This window comes from Mus musculus, chromosome 5 (genome assembly GCF_000001635.26).
Source record: "Mus musculus strain C57BL/6J chromosome 5, GRCm38.p6 C57BL/6J".
Classification (NCBI taxonomy): Eukaryota; Metazoa; Chordata; class Mammalia; order Rodentia; family Muridae; genus Mus; species Mus musculus.
The window spans coordinates 13,837,347-13,852,564 of record NC_000071.6 but is presented as its reverse complement, the minus strand read 5'-3'; the positions used below and the strand labels follow the sequence as shown (position 1 = coordinate 13,852,564).

The 15,218-nt window shown below is 38.9% G+C and overlaps 1 pseudogene; it reads left to right on the top strand.

The window, feature by feature from the left end:
- Positions 1–5,146: 5,146 nt before the first annotated feature.
- Positions 5,147–14,333, top strand: Gm8968 (annotated as a pseudogene).
- Positions 14,334–15,218: the final 885 nt, after the last annotated feature.

Below are 15,218 nucleotides of genomic sequence, written 5' to 3'. Positions count from 1 at the left end.
TAGGTATTAATGTAATCAAAGCTGCTATGCCAGCAAGAGTCAACCCCACTACCTTCTTGCTTAAATCCTGACTCAGTTCTTCCAGTATTTGCAAGCCTTTTTCAGAATACTAAAGTCCTGTACTACTCACAGATAATAAACAAAAAGAAAAGCTGTTGGTTGACCACCATAACACACATGCCAGATTTCAATACATTAACACAATTAGAAAGGGAACAATCAATACAAATTAAATTAAATATTGGAGAAAACGCAAAAGTATTTTCAACATGACCAATTAATAAAAGATTAGGAACCTTAATACATGTACTAACAATTGTTTGAAATCCAGATCCTGCCATTGTTCTAAGTCCAGATCCTGTTCCAATTTTATCAACTGTAAATGTAAGCTCATATAAGACAGTTGTCAATTTTCAAGTATGTCTCTGAAAATGTCCAGAACCAGCCTTCCAAATGAAGACTGTCATTTTCTTTTTTTCCAATATTGGATTGATTTGCAGACTGGTCCATGATTGAGTCAGAATAACTGATCATATTAAAGGAAAGAGAAGGGTCACTATAACTTCTCTATTTGAAAGTTTTTGAAGGCAGTTTCCAGGTCTCCATTTTCTCTGTCCCACAAGGTCTAAAAGCTTGAAGCAAGGCAGCTTGTCCAGTCTGGGATATAGACAAACAAAGGTGGGTCAGGAACATATGCCCAATATAGCTTTTTTGTTAACATTGTCAAGCTACACAGCAAACTCACAGTCAGCATCATTCTTTGTCCCAACATCAGCATGTCTCACCAATCATTCTGGCAGCTACCATGCAAATTTAGCATTCTGAGAGAGAGAGAAAAAAACAAAAAACAAAAAACAAAACATGCTGTCTTTCCCATATTAATAACTGATTAGAACCATGCTGTATGCTGATAAGTGGATCTTTCCATTTCATCTAGGCTTAAGTATGCCAAGTTGTAGGATTCCATAGACATTCAGCAGAGAGTTACTTGGCCTCCAAAAATTAAAAATTAAAATTAAAATAACAATTTAAATAAATTTGTGGGTTACAAGGATATAATTCCCCCTTTTTTATTTTATGAAGATATTGTATTAAAGTTCCAGGGGTCCATTCCACAATATCTTGTCGTTGTGAATAATAAGTGATCTCAGTAATATGGGTAACATTAAATTGTTGACAAAACATCTCAAATGTTTGACATCAATAGCCAGTTCCATTATTTGTTTTAATCTGATTTGGAACACCTCCATAGAGAAACAATGTAAGCAATGAGTAAGCATTTTTTACTTGCTTCTACTGTTAAAGCAGGTGCAACAAGAAAGCCTGAGAAGCTGTTTATAGCCACATGTATATATTTTAATTTTCCAAAATCAAAAATATGATAAACATCTATTTGCCATAATTGAATAGGTGTGAGTCCTCCAGGACTAACACCATTATGTGGTACAGGAAGAAACTGAGGACATTCAGGACATGTCTTTACAATGTGATGTGCACATTCTCTAGAAATAACTAATTGTTGTCTCAAGCTAGTACTATTTTGATGATGTAAAGAATGAGAATGTGTGGCTAATCGTTCCCGTGTAAAGCCTATAATCTGCCTAGTATGCAAATCTGCTGTGGCATTGCCCTCACTAAAGGGTCTGAGCTCTTTAAGGTCCTATAAAGTAAGGAGCAGTACATTCTCTTAAATTAAGTTGTATTTGCATAAATAATTGTAATATTTGAGAATTGGCAGTATCTAAAAACGAAACAGTTTCAAGCAATTGCAGACCAACAGCTTATTGGCATACAAATTGAAAGCTTGATTTTTCAGCATTTCAAAACCAGAAGCACATAATTCAATGATTTGTACTGAAGCAAAGAGTAATTCAAGAGAATAAACATGTGATCCAATTACATATGCTACCTTACCATTAAATGAGCCATCTGTAACTACAGTAAGCACAGTCTCTCTTTCAAACTTAGAGGAAGTACAAAACCATGCATAGAGGCCAATTTTAACAACTTGTCCTTTGGATAATGATTATTAATTCTGCCTGAAAAATGTATACACTCGATAGGCCATATATCAGTAATCTGCATTAACTAATTTAATTGCTGTTTGCAATAAGGAATAAATATTTCATCAGGTTCTTTCCCAAAATACTTTCATGGTTCTAACCTACAATTCTGTATTAACACAGTAATAGCTTCAGAACAGGGTGTTAAAACTTTCTTTGGAGATAAAGAAAGATGAATCTGCATTAGTGGTTCCTTTTGACATAGAACTTATATGAATGCATGAAAAGTAGCAAGAACAAAACAGCTAACAGTTGATCATATTCTATATAATGTATCCATTGTTGATTAATAGCTTCCTCTACTTTCTGCAAAGCTATTCATCTAGGGGAATTAGGATTTGCATTCTCCTTGAAAACATCAAACAGAGGCTTGAAGTCTCCTGTGGTGTGTTTAAAGTGAGCTCTTAGCCAATTAACATCTCCTAGGAGCTTTTGAAAATAATTTAAAGTAAATAAATGGCCTTTTCTTATTTGAATTTTCTTTGCCACAATTTGTTTAGGATATAACTGATGTCCCAAATACTGAAAAGGATATTTACCTTTGAATCTTTTCTGGAGCAACAACTGCTCACCAAAACTTTAAAACGTGTTGTATAAGAAAGGCTTGTAATAAAACGCCTTCAGATGGATCAGCTAATAAAATATCCATATAATGAATAATATACACTGATTCTTGTATTGAAGAAGCAACACATTTTTTTAATATAATGTAGGGCTATTAGCCTTCTCTGAGGCAAAATATTCCAATGATATTGGTTCATGGGTTCTTTAAAATTTCAAGCAGACACACTAAATGCAAATCTTTTATAATCATAATGATGCAAAGGAATAGTATGAAAACAACCTTTTAAAGCTGTAATAATTTTACACATATATTTTGGAATGGCAGGTGGAGTAGGTAAGCCAGGATTTAATGTTTTTATAAGTTCCTAGTTTCATTAACCTTTCCTAAGTCTTGCGATAATCTCCACTTGCTTGATTTGTTTTTAAATATGGGTGAATTAAAATCTTGAGTTTGTAATTGCATTGTAAAGTGCAGCTAATGGAACATTAGCAGTTTTACTATAATTTTTAAGTTTCTTTTGCAATAGTAGATCATAACCATAACATTGAAAAGCAAAACCAATTTTTTTTTGATTTTCATGTAATATTTTTTTTCCATTTTTTATTAGGTATTTAGCTCATTTACATTTCCAATGCTATACCAAAAGTCCCCCATATCCACCCACCCCCACTCCCCTGCCCACCCACTCCCCCTTTTTGGCCCTGGTGTTCCCCTGTACTGGGGCATATAAAGTTTGCAAGTCCAATGGGCCTCTCTTTCCAGTGATGGCCGACTAGGCCATCTTTTGATATATATGCAGCTAGAGTCAAGAGCTCCGGGGTACTGGTTAGTTCATAATGTTGTTCCACCTATAGGGTTGCAGATCCCTTTAGCTTCTTGGGTACTTTCTCTAGCTCCTCCATTGGGAGCCCTATGATCCATCCATTAGCTGACTGTGAGCATCCACTTCTGTGTTTGCTAGGCCCCGGCATAGTCTCACAAGAGACAGCTACATCTGGGTCCTTTCAATAAAATCTTGCTAGTGTATGCAATGGTGTCAGCGTTTGGATGCTGATTATGGGGTGGATCCCTGGATATGGCAGTCTCTACATGGTCCATCCTTTCATCTCAGCTCCAAACTTTGTCTCTGTAACTCCTTCCATGGGTGTTTTGTTCCCAAATCTAAGGAGGGGCATAGTGTCCACACTTCAGTCTTCATTCTTCTTGAGTTTCATGTGTTTAGCAAATTATATCTTATATCTTGGGTATCCTTGGTTTGGGGCTAATATCCATTTATCAGTGAGTACATATTGTGTGAGTTTCTTTGTGAATGTGTTACCTCACTCAGGATGATGCCCTCCAGGTCCATCCATTTGGCTAGGAATTTCATAAATTCATTGTTTTTAATAGCTGAGTAGTACTCCATTGTGTAGATGTACCACATTTTCTGTATCCATTCCTCTGTTGAGTGGCATCTAGGTTCTTTCCAGCTTCTGGCTATTATAAATAAGGCTGCTATGAACATAGTGGAGCATGTGTCCTTCTTACCAGTTGGGGCATCTTCTGGATATATGCCCAGGAGAGGTATTGCTGGATCCTCCGGTAGTACTATGTCCAATTTTCTGAGGAACCGCCAGACTGATTTCCAGAGTGGTTGTACAAGCCTGCACTCCCACCAACAATGGAGGAGTGTTCCTCTTTCTCCACATCCACGCCAGCATCTGCTGTCACCTGAATTTTTGATCTTAGCCATTCTGACTGGTGTGAGGTGGAATCTCAGGGTTGTTTTGATTTGCATTTCCCTGATGATTAAGCAAAACCAATTTTTAACAATCTGGTGTAAACAATCCAGTCTCTCTAAAATCAACTAAAGTGCATTACTTTCATGTTACAAAGTTTGATTGCCAGCTCTTATATATGATTGCATGATGGTGCAACTTTTAATACCTCATTATTTTAAATCCTATATTTTATAAGTCTGGTTTCTAGGCCAAGAATTATATAAAATATTATCAATTTAGGGATATTTTTAGAGACCTATTTCCCTAGATTGGCTCATGTTGGGCCCAAATTTGGCCCTGGTTTGGGCCTTGAGGACTAATCTAAACCTGGCTCGAGTTTCTGCAGCCTTGTGGAAGAGCCTAAGCCTGGCTCAAGTTTTTAGAGTTGTATCAGTCACTTCCATACTGAGATGACTCAGCAAGATCTCTTTAATCCTGCCTCTGCTTTGCTGTTGCTGATATAGAGCTTTGTTTTCAGTTACCTCTTGGGCTTTTTGCCTTAGCAGATTGGGATTCTAGTGATCAACAAGTCTTCAAGTCTAGTAGGATGTATCCACTGTGGTTTTGGTGGCCTGTGTGACCTCTGAAATTTCAGGTTCCAAACTTTGGCTAAAATTGTGGGCCATAATATGGGGCCCAGGAGAGGGTATGCAGTTTGGGGGCATTGGGTGGCATATTGGGAGATTTGGCAGGCAGTGGGCAGTGTCTTGCTTATGTTCACTAGTGCAGGTAAGGTCTCCAGGAAAACAGCTGGAGTCATGGGCTTGAATTCAGAGCCCAGGGTAGGGGATGTAATTTAAAGCTATTGAGAATGATTTTAGGGGAATTGGGGGCAGAGGGCACTTTCTTATATGGGGCCCTTGGTACCTGTGTGGACTTTGTAAAGCAGTCAGAGTTGTGAAGATCCTATATTTTCAGTGCTCACTTAATGCACAAATATTATTTACTTTGGCCTCTAATTGAAATACATAAATATTTACCATAAGATAAAGATAATGAAAATATACAGAAACAATTCTTCCCAATGTTTCTTAGGCTATGGCCCTTTAATATAGTTCCTCATGATGTGTTGACCCACAACCATAAAATTATTTTCTTTGCTACTTTATAAATGTAATTTTGCTGATTTGCATTATGATGTAAATATCTGATATTCAGGATATCTGATATGTAACCACAAAGGAGTCATGAAGCATAAATTGAGAACCACTGAACTGAAACAATCAACAAACAATGTCTTAACAAAGTACAATAAACAATATAATTGACATTTACACAGAAACTGAACAGAAGATGCATTGGTGGAGGAGATATTTAGTTCTTACATTTGACATTGGATTTGCCAGCAATGTAAAGGTCACAAAATATCTACAAGCAGAAATCTTATTTTAAGAAAACTTAAGATGCTTTTGTATATTAAGTTGTCTTTAACATTCATTTAAACATTTTGTTTATGTGTGTGGATATGGATACTGAATGACATATTAAAGCTAAATTCCAGATGCAATATGTTATATGTGCTATCTACTCAATGATTCAAGGCATTACAAGCATTCTTGCTAATTCCCATCTTTTGACTCCATATTTATCAAAACAATAAGTTCTATCAATAATACATTTTAAATCAATTTTATTATTTCTCCCACCATTCTTGTTAGCCACAATTCTACATTAGATTTCTACCTATGTGACTGTAATTGTTATCCTTTTCTCTGATTTTTTTGTGAGAACAAGTTTATTCAGATATAGCAGTGTTCTTTCTCTATTATTCAGATGACTGTTTTACCATTATTAGCAATTTTCTATTTCTGTTTTCTAAGAAGTAAACATTTTTGGGATATAATCCACAACTGAATTAGAAACTACTTTTCTAATTATCCTATTTGTGGCTGGCTTACCACATATCACTTTGGATTAGGAATAAGAAAAATACTTAATGCTCTCTGTCCCTCTTTTTCCTCATTTGATTCATGTGAGTTTGTTTATAAGTCTTAGATTCCTCATCTCCAGACTACAGCTGATGAAAGCCTCTGTGACCTCAGGTCCTCCTGCAGAGAACCTCATTCCACAGTGGAGTAAAAAAGAAAAAAAAAAAAAACAAAACACAAAGCAAAACAGTAAAGTGTTGATTAACTCCATCTCCTGCAACCACAGCAGAATAGCTTAGAGTGATTAAATTAGAATTATTAGTTAATTGAAGGCATCTAATGAAATTTAATTTCATATAATTTGCTATGACCAATTTATAGGTACTGTTCATCCTTCTTCTTGCTTTCTTTCTTGTTTTCGTTTTATAATTATGTATGGGCCTTCATAACTTGTTTCATAAATATCTGTTATATTTGTCCTAGAAAATTATTTTAAAAATAAAATGCGAAGGAATACTGAGACATGCTTTAATCTCAGCTCTCAGACTCCAAAGGTAGGTGCATCTCTGTGAGTTCAAAATGAGGTCAGCAGGGCTACATCCTGAGACACTGTCTTTAAATAAATAAATAAATAAACAAACAAACAAGCAAATAAATTGTAGTACCAGGGAAATGTTAGTCTTTTCAGTGTCCCTGGGACATGGGAAGAATTTCTTTTAGTTTTTTTGTTACTGTCTGCACAGTCTCATGCTTAGTTGGGAAAGTCTCTGTCCATACTGAAAAGGTATCTATAAATAGCAACAAATATTTGTGTCCAAATTTTCCTGCATGAAGTTCACTTCCCAATAGATTCCTGGCTTGGTGTCCCCGTATTAGGTATTGGCAACCACATTAGTCAATTGACAGGCCTGTTTTTAACAATTTCATCTATTTTCGAATTGGCATCTCTAAATCTGATGTAGGACTGGCAGACTAAGTCCTGCATTCTTTGAGGTCCCATGTGTGAATAACAATGGAACTTTTTCAGTATGCTTATATCCATCTTCTCTGGTACAATTAGTTTGTAGTCGGATGTCCTCCCTCATCTTTTATGACAATGAGACATGGGCAGGTTTTTGTTTGTTTGTTTTTGTTTTGTTTGGTTTGGTTTGTTTTGGTTTTTCGAGACAGGGTTTCTCTGTATAGCCCTGGCTGTCCTAGAACTCACTTTGTAGACCAGGCTGGCCTCGAACTCAGAAATCTGCCTGCCTCTGCCTCCTGAGTGCTGAGATTAAAGACATGCACCACCACGCTCGGCTGATATGGGCAGGTTTTTGACCTAGATTACATCTTCTGTCTGGTCAGAGTGTGTGGGATCTCCTGGGTCTAGGGCAATCAAGGACATGAGGGGTCCAATTTCTAGGGCTACCCACTGGGCTATCTTGTTGTCCTCTGGGATGGAGTTTAGTCCTTCCTTCTGCCATCAGAAGGTCCTTCTTCCTATATATAGTTCCATAGATGTGAGCAGTACCAAAGGCACATCAAGCATCTGTGTCTCTTGTCCCTTCTCAACTCTATTGCCAGTTCAGCTTTCTAGGCTAACATCTCTGCCAGGGGTGGCTCTGCTCATACAATCTTGGTGTTTGAGACCACCACTGCCACAGCATATGTCTGTCCTCCTGAAAGAGGCTGATGGCATTGGTGAACCATATTATCTCTGCATCCATATGTGTAGTCATGCAGGGGCCCATCTATTGAGGTCAGGGTCAGAAAGCAGGGCAGCTGAAAAGTTATCCTATGGGCATTCAGGAAGAGAGGCTGCTAATGAGTCATTCTGGCAACCTCTTTAACTAGGAGGCCTTTGCTGCACTGATGTGTAAACAGGGCAGGGACCAGTTTCTGCCAGTTGGTGACACATTGGCCATTGGGTGATGCCAGGACTGAGTCTCAGTATCCATCCCCCAGGTCTAGGGAGGTCACTTGTAGTTGACAGAGTAATCAGAGGCTCAATAGTCCCAATTTTTCAGGGTATCTAAGAGATTCTACATTTTTGTTTTGTTTCTCTTGCCATGGGAATTTATTTATAAACTGAAGAGACTTTATCTTCAGGTTTTAGCAAGACAGACTGTTGATCTTTATTAATTGTGTACAAAAAAGCTGGTGGATTTCTCTTTTAATTCAAAGGTTACCCTGGACTTAGGGAGGGGTCAGTTTTGATCTTCAGGGCTCCCTTACAAGAAACAACCAGAAATTGGCACTCATGAAAAATACCTATGACACGCCAAACACAAATCCAAACTATTCTATAAGGCAGAAACGAGAAACAACCAGAAAGTCATGCAAACACATAAAAAAAGAAACAGATTGTTGGGTGTCTCCTGGCTCCTCTGAGCCCACACACATCCTCAGAACAAGACTCAGGATGACTCCTGGCCCCACCTTAGTCACAGCTCCCAGATAAATCTATTCCTAGCTTCAACCAGCCTCTGGTACAAAATCAAGGCCATGTTCCCAAATGGGTAGATGTCTCAGTTCCCTGAACCACACCTACCCAAACAGAGGCTCAGGACATCTCCTACCTGGCCCTACAATTGCCACAGCTCCCAGAAACATCTCTCCTAACTGCAAATCAGACACAGAACAAATTCAAGACCTTATTTCAAGACAGTCTTAGTACCATTTAAAATCAGTAAACAGAAAAAGGCACAACCAAAAAAGGAAACCAAACAAATCTGGAAACCAGAGGGCCCAGGGTTTTTTTGTTTGTTTGTTTGTTTGTTTGTTTGTTTTGTTTTGTTTTGTTTTGAATTGGGAGGTTCCCTTAGGGGTTATTAGATTATTTAGATTAGTTACCTCATCTTGATTTGACTTTGGCAAATGGTATCTATAAAGTACATCATCCATTTCATTTAGATTTTTCAATTTCTTGAATCAACCCTAATGATTCTTTGGATTTTCCCCATGTCTGTTATTATGACACTTTATCACGTCTAATTTTATTGACTTGGATACTTTCTGCATTTTTGTTAGTTTGGCTAAAGGTTTTTCTATTTGGCTAATTGTCTCACAGAAACACCTCTTGGTTTCTTTGTATTTATTTCCAAGTTATTGATTTCAGCTCTGAGTTTAATTATTTCCTGCCATGTACTCATTCCTCTTGGGTGTGTTGGACTCTTTTTGTTTTAGTGCATTTAGGTGTGCTTTTAAGTTGCTAGTAAGAAATTTTACCATTTTCCTTATAAAGGAATTCAGTACCACGAGTTTTTTGTTTTTATTTTTGTTTTTATTTTTGTTTTATTTTTTCTCTTTCACTAATTTCATTGTGTCCCATAAGTTTGGGTATATTGTGCTTTCATTTTCATGGAATGCTAGAAAGGCTATCTTTCTTCATTTCTTCCCTGAAGCAGAGATCATTGAGTAGTGAGTTATCCAGTTTTCATGAGTTTGTCAGGTTTTTGTTGATTTTGCTGTTGAAGTCTATCTTTATTTTATGGTGATCTGATATGATACAAGGGATTATTTATATTTTGTTTTATCCTTTGAGGCTTGGTTTGTGATTGTCTATATGGTCAGTTTTAAAGAGTGTTCCCTGGAGTGTTGAGAAGTAGGTATAATTGTTTTTGTGTTTGGTGAAAGGTTCTAAAGGTATCTCTTAACTTCATTTTGTACCTAACATCTCTTAGTTTAATTATTCCTATGTTTATTCTGTCTCAATCACCTGTCCATTGGTAAGGATGGGGTACTGAGGTTTCACATTATTATTGTGTTTTTTTGAAAGTGTAGTAGTGTTTCATTTATGAATCTGAGTGTTCTTGTGTTTTGAGCATAGATGTTCAGAATCAAGATGTCATTTTGGTGGACTTATACTTTTGATAAGCATGAAATCTCTCTCACTGTCTGTTTTTATTATATGTGGTAGAAAATCTATTTTACTCGATATTAGACTGGCTACTCGAGCTTTCTTAATGGGTCCATTTGCTTAGAAAACTTTTTTCTACTCCTTTACACTGAAGGTGCATCTATCTTTGTTGGTGAAGTGTGTTTCCTGTGTGTGCCAGATTGAAGGATCTTGTTTTGTATCCAATCTGTTAGCTTGTGTTTTCTTCTTGTGGAATTGAGTCCATTGATGTTGAAAGAAATTAATGACTAGTGACTGGTAACTTCTGTTATTTTGATAGTGTTTGTGGTTGGTGAAGGCAGTGTGAGTATGTTTGTGTGTGTGTGTTTCACTTCTTCTCTTTTTGCTGCTGTGAAATTATGCCTGTGTTTTCTTGGATACAGTAAAACTTCTTGAGTTGGAGTGTTCCTTCGAATATCTTTGTAGCCCTGGATTTGCAGGTAGAAGTTTACATTTGAGTTTGTCATGAAAATCTTGTTTTCTTCATCAATGGTAATTGAAAGTTTATCTGGGAATACTAGTGTAGGTTGCCATATGAGCTCACTTAATATCTGTAAGACATCTGCCCAGGCCTTTCTAGCTTTTAGAGTCTCTGTTGAGAAGGCAAGTGTAATTCTAATTGATCATCAGTAAGGTAACACAGATAACCCAAAGGACATTCATGGTATGTATTCATTTCTAAATGGATATTATCCATAAAATACAAGATGAACAAGATATGATCCACAGAACCACCAAAGCCAAATAAATATAAGGGAAGAAGGAGGATGATGGAATCCTCCTAAGGAAAAAAAAATAGATATTGAGAGTGGATGGACAGAGGAAACTTAGTGGGTAGGGAGTAGGGCAGGGTAGGGCATCATGGGAGAGAGAAGAGAATTTATGGTGGGGGCATCTCTAGGACTGAACAAAGACCTGGATCAAGCGGAATGACAAAGGAGGCTCAGTGGGCAACTCTAAAGGAGACTCCTAGCAATGGGGCATTTGGATGAAGAAGTAGCCACTTCCTGTGGCCTAGCAATATGTTCTAAAATTCTGGCTTCCTCTCATTCTCTAGCTCATTCTGCCTTCCCCTTGTCTATCTTGTTTTCTCTTCAACCTGTCTCTGCAAAATTCTTTTTGAAAAGCAGTGTCCTCTCTCTCTTTATCATTTCTCTGTATTGCTCTCTCCAAAAATAGCCTCTCTCTTCTCTCTGTTCAACTGAGAGTTGAGCATATCCTATTCTGTCAGATCTCTCCCAGATTCATCACAATGTCTGCTTTTCAATTAGACATCACATGAAAACACTGGTGCTTCCAATTAGAAACTAAACTTCAATGTTTAAAAAGAAAAGTTGTGTGCTAAAAACATGTCTGTATTCCACACATAGAGATTAAAGGTCCGTGCTAAGACTAAGGCATAGACAAACAGGTTTTTCCAGTAAGCACACAATTTGGGGATTCACATAGTCACAAATAGCTTGCAACAGTGCTGTGCAGTGTTAGGAAGGGCTCTGTGTATCAGTGGCTTGCCTGTACCACAGGGCAGAGGGTCGTGTGTGGCATTTTTCCACATAATTACCTGTGGCATGATGGAACTCAAATCTCTGTCTTATTTTCTCCTCTAGTATTTAGAAGATTAGAGTTGATTGAATTGGATTGTATTTGATTTGTATGTGTCTTGGGCATACAGCTTTGGCAGATAAACCCTGCATTAAGTCAGGATAAACAAAAGACTGCCAACTATTCTGCTCCATTGTAGATGAAATTTGATAGAGCAATATGGCTGCACTAAACACTTCCAGGAATGGCCAAGGTCAATTAGATCCTTCTGAAATACAGACACACCCTTAGTACACACCTTTAATCCCCCAAAAGCTGATCTAATTGAGAGGCAGACAATCTGCTCTATCAGATCTCACAGGGTGTGTCAGAGATAGGATACACCCACCACTCTGGTGAATCGCTATATAAGGACAGTACAAGAAGAGAGAGTTCTGTTCAGTCAGTAGAGTTGACTGGAGTTGAGAGTCCATTTGCTTAGTGCCTTAAAGTGGAGTTGAGTTCTTGGTGTGAATGCAGGAAGAACCACAAATTCTTCAAAAATAAGCTTCAGAGACAACAATGTCATCTGACCAATAATAAAAACATCTGGTGAAACTGGTTGGTCTATATCTGGTGCAATCCCAACTTTGGATTATCAAGGCCATCAATATTGCAAGAAGCAGTGTACAGGAGTCCTCTGACAGAAAGCTATAGGAGAGAAAACCACCAGGGTTGTCTCCAGAGGAAGAATCATTTCCTCAAGTTCAGCAGGGTGCCCAGAGACCTTCTGGAACCCAGGAGCCACAGGGGACTCAAGCCTAGAGCAAGGAACAAAACAGACCCATCTAAGAAGGGGAATCACAGTAAACCAATACAAAAGACAATTTAATTATATAGGCAGATTTTGACTGCATTACAAATGGAAAACTCCAATTCTGATCCCTCACACACAAGGGTCAGGGTTGAAGACCAACAAAATGTATTTGAGAAAGCCTTTACCTTAATGATGGCAATCCTGATTGCAGGAGAAAGTGTCTTCCAATTGTCAATTGCAATCTTTACATATTTGCTCTCAAACAAACTTGAAAAAAGAACTGTACAACTAGAAATTGTCTCCAAAAAGGCTGAAGAGCTAGCTGTTCAACAACAAGAAATAGGTGTACTAAGAGAGGAAGTAGCAAAGATATTACAAAGGCTTGAGAGACAAGCAGCAGAGGAAGAAAGAGAACGAAAAGAGCTTAATTGCAAACCTGAGATGCCTGATAAAATTGAGGATCAAGAGAGACAGCCCATTGGACCTACAGAACCGACGTTTAAGGAAACTGAGGCAAGTCCACCAGCCAGACTATGTTCCCCAGCTCCCTTGGTACAGCTGCCTGAAACTGGTTTTCACCAGCAAACAGAAACTTCTCATCCAAATTATAAGGAAGCCTGACTGCGAAAAGCATTCATGGTATTGTAAATCTCCTCAACTCAAGCAAAAGGATCCTCAAGTCTCCCCACCACTGCTGCCTTGCTTCCTAACTTCAGATAATGATGCAAGATTGGCAGGATCCTCTGATCATACCTATTCATCAGTTACCAAGGTTGAGAGATTTCAAGAGATCCGGAAAATACCATATGAACTGGACTTAAAAAATGAACCAGGGAGGGACGATTTGAAGCATACTGTTATAGATGGCAGTAATGTGGCCATCACCCATGGTCTGAAAAAGTTCTTTAGCTGACGAGGCATAGCGCTTGCAGTTGAATATTTTTGGAAACTTGGCAACAGAAACATCACTGTGTTTGTCTCACAGTGGAGAACAAGTCTGGATTCTAATGCCACAGAACAGCACTTCTTAAGCCAGCTCCAGGACCTTGGGATATTAGCTTTAACTCCTGCCCGGAAGGTCTTAGGGCAAAGAATTGCTTCTCATGAAGACAGGTTCTTGCTTCACTTAGCAGACAAGACTGGGGGTATAATTGTAACAAATGATAACTTGAGAGAGTTTGTGACAGAGTCAGTGTCCTGGAGAGAAATTAGTAAAACAAGACTGCTTCCGTACACTTTCGTGGGGGACATATTTATGGTTCCTGATGACCCTCTGGGAAGAAACCTCTGGGATGGACCTCGGCTAGATGAATTTCTTCAAAAAGAGACCTTTCTTAGGGACATTCATCCAAGAATCATTGCCCAACCAAGTGTGGACACATCTGGCCCTGGCTTCCGGAGCCACAACACCCAGGGAGTCAACACAAGCCACGAGGCTCCACCCTGGATCCATAGAGCAGCTTCCAACCCTTCCTCAGCAGCCCCATTCCACATCCATGGCCACCCTTCCAAGAATGCAGCAGAACCTTTCTGAGCTGGCCCAGAGATCTTCTGCAGAGACAAGCGAGCTGAGGGAGGTGTTGCTGAACATCTTTTCTGAGCCTGAGCAAAAACCGATGATCGACCAGATTCTGGCAGCTCATCCCTACCTAAAAGACCTGAATGCCCTCTCTGCCCTGGTGTTGGACTATAGCTGGCCTGAGACTCCTGTGACAATGTGGACAACAGGCAGGATGGGGGAAGCTGTCAGCTGTGGGAGATGCCATAACGTGGACAAGCCCAGAGTGAAGATTGGTGTGTTAGAGAACAAAAGGGAAAGGGATGTTTGGTGTGCACAACATGAGATGCGCAATCAACAGTAAGGGGAGATGAGTACTGCCAGAAACTGATTGAAGGATGCTGACTTACTCAAGTCCAAACTTAAGTGTTCTTTGGAAAGTTGGGTGGTTGGTGTTTTGCTGAGGCAAAGAGCTGAAGAAGGTTTAGCTGTAGCATACACAGGAAAGAGGATGTTCTTCTAGAGCAAACAAGCAAAAGGACAAATCATGGTGATGAAAGATTCTTTTCTAAGGACACTCATGTTTTGGTCCACCTTACATTGCTTAGTTAAGCTGCATTTTTCTGGACTCCATAGAGACAATGGCACCAAAAATTTCTCTTGCTCAGCTTGCAGCTTTTGTGAACTTGGGCTGATTGGCAACATGAAGTCACCTGAGACAGGTGCCCAGGAAATTCCTGTGGAGGATATGTGATGTTTGGAGGTATATAAATAGAACTTGAGGGACAGTGACAGAGGCTGAGCTAGGCTTGCCTATAGGGTTTGATGTGCAGTGCTTGTGGATCTTGTGTCTTCTTTGATGATCTTCCATTCCCTGAGAGAGGCTCAGGAAAATTTGCACCTTGTGTTATTCTTTGTCCCTCCTGCTGAAGCATGCCTAGGCTGAGGGGTGGCTGTCTCTGCTAGGTAGTGCCACTGCTGCTGATTTCTGTTTGTTATCCTGGCATTCCACATTGGACCACTTTTTGTGTATTTGTGAAGTGTTTGCTAGTGGATCCAGCTGCTGGGCTTAACTGTGACCTGAACTGCAAATTTCCAGACAACAGAGACAAAGATTGCTGTAAAGAACTTTACAGTGTGCTTACAGACAGAAGACTTGGAGGACCGCCCTCTGAGAGTGACTACAAGTAGTTTAAAGAGTCATATACAGAACCTACCAATGGACAGAATCTGGGGATCCCAGTGGTTA